This window comes from Siphateles boraxobius, unplaced genomic scaffold, assembly GCF_051911475.1.
Source record: "Siphateles boraxobius isolate OS27281-9 unplaced genomic scaffold, OSU_SipBor_1 17, whole genome shotgun sequence".
Lineage (NCBI taxonomy): Eukaryota > Metazoa > Chordata > Actinopteri > Cypriniformes > Leuciscidae > Siphateles > Siphateles boraxobius.
In genome coordinates, this window is record NW_027508777.1 from 8,641,914 (window position 1) to 8,648,524 (window position 6,611).

At 36.4% G+C, this 6,611-nt stretch overlaps 2 long non-coding RNA genes across 2 annotated transcripts; one reads left to right on the top strand and one right to left on the bottom strand.

Annotated features, from left to right (window-relative positions):
• Window positions 1–914: 914 nt before the first annotated feature.
• LOC143740158 (uncharacterized) lies at window positions 915–2,762 on the bottom strand. Its single transcript, XR_013204779.1, has 3 exons — window positions 2,440–2,762; window positions 1,661–1,694; window positions 915–1,469 (listed from the first exon to the last, which is right to left on the bottom strand). It is a non-coding gene; the product is annotated as an uncharacterized LOC143740158 (long non-coding RNA).
• Window positions 2,763–5,634: 2,872 nt separating this feature from the next.
• On the top strand, window positions 5,635–6,611 carry LOC143740159 (uncharacterized). The gene is made up of 3 exons (XR_013204780.1): window positions 5,635–5,970; window positions 6,222–6,351; window positions 6,540–6,611. It is a non-coding gene; the product is annotated as an uncharacterized LOC143740159 (long non-coding RNA).

A 6,611-nucleotide genomic window follows, 5' to 3' on the forward strand; every position in this document is an offset into this window, starting at 1 on the left:
TTGCTCAACCTGATCTCACAGAATTCCGTGAAATGAACACGGACCCTTAGCTCAAAATCCGTGGAAGTTTCACGGAATCGCCGAAAATTCCGTGATGTGCCCACACTGTAAAAAAAAATCCCGTAAAAAAACGGCAAATCTCTGGCAGCAAAGTTTCCAGACGGTTTCCGTTAAATTACAGCAAATAACCGTTTCACAAAATTACATGGAAAAACCGTAAAAATACAGAATTTACTTTACAGTCAAAATTGATTAAATTACAGTATATTACTGTTGATAATGGCTTATTAAACCGTGGAAAAACGGATAAATTATGTCAAATTACATTAAAAAGACATTTAACTTTCAGGTTAAACTGTAAATTTAGGGTTTTATAAAGTTATTTTATATAATAATGCTGTCTATCTACAGTAATTATCTTTTAATATATAGTTTTTCTGTGTTAAATAACAATGAAATGATGTATAAAAATGCATAAATTAAAATACAAATGTTTGTAAATTTAGTTTTATTTTTTATTTGTACAGATCCAATTTCACAACTTTGACCAATCTCTATTTAAGTACTTAATAATAGCAAATTTACAGTCACTTTCTGTTGATTAACTAAATGTATGAGTACAGAATACCTGCACATTTACAGTATTAGTAACTGAACAAACACTGAACATCAAGATAAGTGATTAATTGGAAATAGAAGCTTAGTATATCATTTAGAACATGTAAAATTATCCACATTAAAAGGCAATTGCTGTATACCTTTATAGTCTAATATAACTTTTTTTAAACATTTACAATTACATTTAATCCAAAGTGATTTACCAATTAAGATAACGATAGAAGCAACAAGTGCAGAGACAAGTCCCAGTTAGTCTAGCACAGTACACATAGCAAGTTTTTTTTTTTTTTTTAAACAAAGATTTAGTATTATTGGGGCAAGTGTTTATGAAAAAGGTGGATCTTTAGCAGTTTCTTGAAAATGTGTTGAGTTGCGCCGGTCATTCTACCAGCTGGAAACAGTCCAGGTAAAGGTCATTGAAGAAAGTGTTTTTGTGTCTCTTTGGGATGATGGCACCAAAAGGCGCCGTTTATTTGCAGAACACAAGCTTCTGGAGGACACATAGATCTAAAGTTTATGTATAGGGCAACCATTAAAGAGCACTCTTGCTGCAGCATCTGGATCAGTTGCAGAGGTTTGACTGATGCTGGAAGGCCTGTCCAGAGAGAATTACAATATCCAGTCTGGATAGAGCAAGAGCTTAGACCAGGAGTTGTGTAGCTCCGATAGGAAGGGCCTGATCCTCCTAATGGTGTAAGGCAAATCAGCAGGATCACAGCAAGTATGGTTTGACTGAAACCATAAAGCAGTTCTGTCCTGGCAAGGTTGAGTTGAAGGTGAAGGTCATTCATCCAGCAAGAATGTTCCATCAGCTAGGCCGAGATGCGAGCAGCAACCGTCAGATCATCTGGCTGGAATGAAAGGTAGAGATGTGTGTCATTAAGATAGCAGTGATAGGAAAAAACATGTTTCTAAATCTAACCGACAGAGCCTAGTTACAAAAAATTGTAGCAAAACCAAACCTTGTGCACACTTTTAGTGCAATCACATGAAATCAGAAGACTCGTCATTACTATTTTTTTAAAGTTAATTCTTCCCATACCTTGTTTGCCATGATCATCTGCTTTCCACAGGACCTGAAATCACAAAAAAATAAGTTATTTTAAAACTCAGTATTACACATGTCAGAATGTGTTGCATTGGGACAGTGCAAAAACTCAACTGACTATGATCTGGAAGCTGAGCAGGAAAGGTTACCAGTATGTTTTGAGCTGATTTTAGCTACATATAAATTAAAAATGAATATGATTTACCGTGACCTAGCTGCATCAGTTACACATAGGGGTTCATTATGTTATATTCATACTCTAGTCTTCGCTGAATTATTAACAAGTAACGTTACAGAACTGAATTCGATTTCTTAACATTCTTAACAAAAAAGGTAGGTCCATTTTTAGTAAAACTGTGGTTATTAAATTGGTAATAAATCTGCCAAAAACGTGGTTACTACAATTTTACTATAATAAAATCAAGGATGTTTTTTTAAGACAAGAGTTTCAGCTTCCAGACAGGGTTTCAAAATGTCCCGCCGTTTAAGAGATTGATTGACTGACTATCATAACGAAGATTTTATACAAAATTGGACGGATTTTGATACGCATAACAAGTCTACTAAAGCTTGTTTTAGGTCTTTAGAGATGTTCAACTGATCTTTCTTAAAACAGATGGCAAATTGAAAGGCATGCTGCAGTGTTTTGCCCTCCAGCTCTCGGCAACAGTTATGACTGAACATTTATGAATGCTAATGTTACCTTGGAAACTGTCAATTAACACAAATGTAATATAAAATATCGTTTACATATTATAGTATGAGACTCTTACCTCAGCCGGTGATCGGTTGCTTGGCATGATGATGTCCGCTGTGACGATCCAGGCTCACTGAAAAAGGGCGCGTTATTTCCGAACGGACACCCGGACTGTAACGTTAACATAACTCATGTGTTCAGTGCTCCTGCTTACGGCTGCTCCTGACGAATACGATTATAGCTTTGAACCACTGTGATCGCAAACAATCCACTTCACAACCGTAGACTAAATTCAAATCTCCCGCTTGCCCTTGACACAGGTCCAAACAGCTAACCGTTGTGGTGGGCGGGACTAAGCAACGGAAAAGTATTGGCGGATAATTTGAATCTGCGTCATTGCGCGCGCGCGAGCACACACACACACACACAGTCGCACGCACACAAAGCCACGCAATGTGTGCAGCAACGCAGATTTGGAAAAATATTCATAAAACACATAACATGAAATTAGGGGAGAATAATACAAATGATTATCAAAATGAGCACATTTGCAAGACAAAATTAAAATACGGTCTGAAAGATTTGCAAGACTTTATTGCAATACAACTATAAAGATTTTATATTTGCAAGACAAAATTTAAAAGACTGTTTGTATACCTACTGTATACAAATACAATTATTTAACCGTAAAACTCACTTTGACACCCACATGCTTAATGATCTTCAAGGACAACATGTTAAATGACTGCTGATTTCTGCGGTTATACCTTCTTTTCTTTGTTTTCTAATTTCACAGAAATAATCTGTAAAATATTACTGAATATTTAATGTAAAATTACACATAACCCAGTAAAAATACAGACAATTTCCTTTAAAAAACGGTAAAATTGATGTAAAACCAAAATACAAACAATTACCTGTAAATATAATAGTGGACCTTTAAATTACAGCAAAAATCTGTAAATTACCAGGTATTCACTGTATAATGGAAAAACGGCAAAATTCTGTAAAAAAATACAGGGCGTTACCTGTAAATTAACTTTTTTTTTTTACAGTGCACGGAAGTGATGCCTATGTAAGTCAATGACAGGCAGCATCCGTGGTCCACACACGGACAGTTACAACACACGCGCTCCCCCAATTGACGTCGTTTTATAATTTGTAAATGTATCGCTTTAAATATTCTGAGTTTACTTAAAGTACTTTACTTTAAATATTTAGTTTTAAAGTGATTTTAACTTGATATTGCATTGTTCTGCCGTCGTTTGGTCGCTAGGATAACGTCTGGTCACCCTGAATTCCGTGACCGTACCACGGAATATTCAGTGGTCGCCACAGATTTTTTCACCTTCACTGGACGAGATTGCCTATTGCTGATTTTGACACTTTCAGTAGGCTATTCAAGTTGTCTGTGTTTGTGATGCATGTAGCCTAATTAAACTGTGAACCTCTTATCTCCCCTGACCCGTTTCTATAGCCTTTTGCTTATTGACAAATTCTGTGATGGCACCACGGAATTCTTCCGTGACCGTACCACGGAATAGTCAGTGGTCGCCACAGATTGTTTCACCTTCACTGGACGATATAGCCTATTGCTGATTTTGACACTTTAGGCTATTCAAGTTGTCTGTGTTTGCGATGAAATGTAGCCTCATTAAACTGTGAACATATTATCTCCCCCGATCAGTTTGTAACAGTTTTTACTTATTGTCAAATTCTGTGATGGCACCACGGATTCTTCCGTGACGGGACCACGGAATATTCAGTGGTCGCCACAGATTGTTTCACCTTCACTGGACGATATAGCCTATTGCTGATTTTGACACTTTAGGCTATTAAGTTGTCTGTGTTTGCGATGTTGCCTAATTAAACTGTGAACATATTATCTCCCCCGATCAGTTTGTAACAGTTTTCCTTATTGTCAAATTCTGTGACGGGACCACGGAATTCTTCCGTGACGGGACCACGGAATATTCAGTCGTCGCCACAGATTTTTTTCACCTTCACTGGACGAGATTGCCTATTGCTGATTTTGACACTTTCAGTAGGCTATTCAAGTTGTCTGTTTTTGCATGCATGTAGCCTAATTAAACTGTGAACATATTATCTCCCCTGACCAGTTTCTATAGCCTTTTGCTTATTGACAAATCCTCAGATGGCACCACGGATTCTTCCGTGACGGGACACACGGATAACCGGATAACTAGAGGCAGGCTTGATCAATCAAACTCCCCATCCATCGTCTTGTGTAAATAATATTTGGACTAATTTACAAATTTTTTTATGTTTACTCAATTGAAAGATAGGCATATACAGACAACGAAAAAAAAAATGATAAAGACTAATTATAAATTAATGTTAAATCGGACGAGTCTGTTGCCATGACGGCGACCCCACTTTCGCGGTTTTTCCGTCATTGCGAGGATCCCCTCTACAAATCGGTATGTATCTCAGACCTGCTACTTATTTACTATCTATAAATGTTGAATTAAACGTTTTAATGCGTTTTAGATGGCTTGTATTGTTGATTGCTAAATAGTTGACATGATATCGTGTCTGTAACGTTAGTGGTTTTTCTCTAAAAAAAAGTATGCATTTTTACATTACAAATATTTAATGTTTTCTCAAAATGAGTTTATTTTTTTTCATCCATCCAGTAACGTTACCAACATCTCATCCTATGTAGCACCATCATGTACACCAAAAAATATAGAGGAAATCGATTTTTTTCTCCAGTATTATTTCCTAAGTAATGAAAGCATATAGCTAGGCCCTATCCTGAAATCCGTCTGATATTGTTTCAAATCATCTTGTGTGTAAACAAAATGAAAAAAATAATTTTATCATATGCATATGTTCAGATTTTTGTTACCGAAAATATATATGCAAAATTGCGCTTATTTAATGAGATAATGCCTACTTTGCATAATTAAACATACACATTTCAAAAACTTATAATACACTGTTTTTATATACTTAATTGTGTAATTAATCAACTGAGGAAGTTTCATGGTGATATCTATTATTTTAAAAGTTTACCCTATTCACCTATAGTGTCTCGCATTAATGTGGACATTATATTTTTTTCTCAGAGATACTGTATATCTAATTATGCTTTCTTGTCTGTTCTACAGATTATTTGCTTTTTACATATTATCTCCATTGCTCTATCTCTATCCTTTAAAAAAACAAAGGCACTTTTAAGAGCCACTCTTTCAATCTCTCTCGCTCACTCTGTTTCTCTCTTAAGTCTCTCACACTTCTCTCTCTCTCTCTCTCTCTCTCTCTCTCTCTCTCTCTCTCTCTCTCTCTCTCTCTCTCTCTCTCTCTCTCTCTCTCTCCACCCCCTCCTCTCTCTCTCACTCACACACACACACACACACACACACACACACACACACACACACACACACACACACACACACACACACATACACACACACACACTCATCTTCATATCTGTATTGTGTGTCTATTGTCTGTATTTTTGTATTGTATCTGTGCATGCACCATGTCGGAAAACCACCCAGGATTCTTTGAAGATCCCAGTGAGGTCAGGGGCCATATGGCTGCTGAAATTAGCAAGGCTCTTCTCCATGAGGCCAGGGTGAGAAGTTTTGATAAACTTACACCCATGTCTCTGAAAATCACTATTTACATATTGTTTGTTTGTTGTAGTTGCTGTTGAGGTATGATGTTCTAGACATTTAATGGACATTGGAGTAGTTTAGTATTTTATATCTTGTAGTTTTAGTTTTGTGTTTTTTATTGTTAGTTACTTTGGAAAAATGCGTCCATCAAACATAACCATAAGTCTGATATTCTATCAGAAAACATTAATATTTTATTTTCATATAGGCTGCAATGGCAATGGGAAGCCATGTCCCTCAAAAAAGAAAGAGGACTAAGAGAGGGAAAGCAGTCGCAAGCGCAGCGGCCACAAGTAACAGACGTAAGAAACGTCAAAAAGCAGAACGTCGTGCATTAGGTTCGTTGTTTATAGCACTGTTATAGTTTAATAATGATTATTATCTAAATGTTGGTGAGTGAAAAGATGGTTTGAGCTCACTGAGCCAGATGTATGATTGAATATTGTTAATTTTCTGGACTAAAATATATGATGCTTTACAGTAAGACCCTGATAGATTAGATTACCTATTGTATTGGCCTTTGCAGCTTCTGAAGTTCAAGTGAACACAGTGTCTGAGGAAGTCCCTCAGATCGAAGAAGAGATTACTGCAAGTCTTG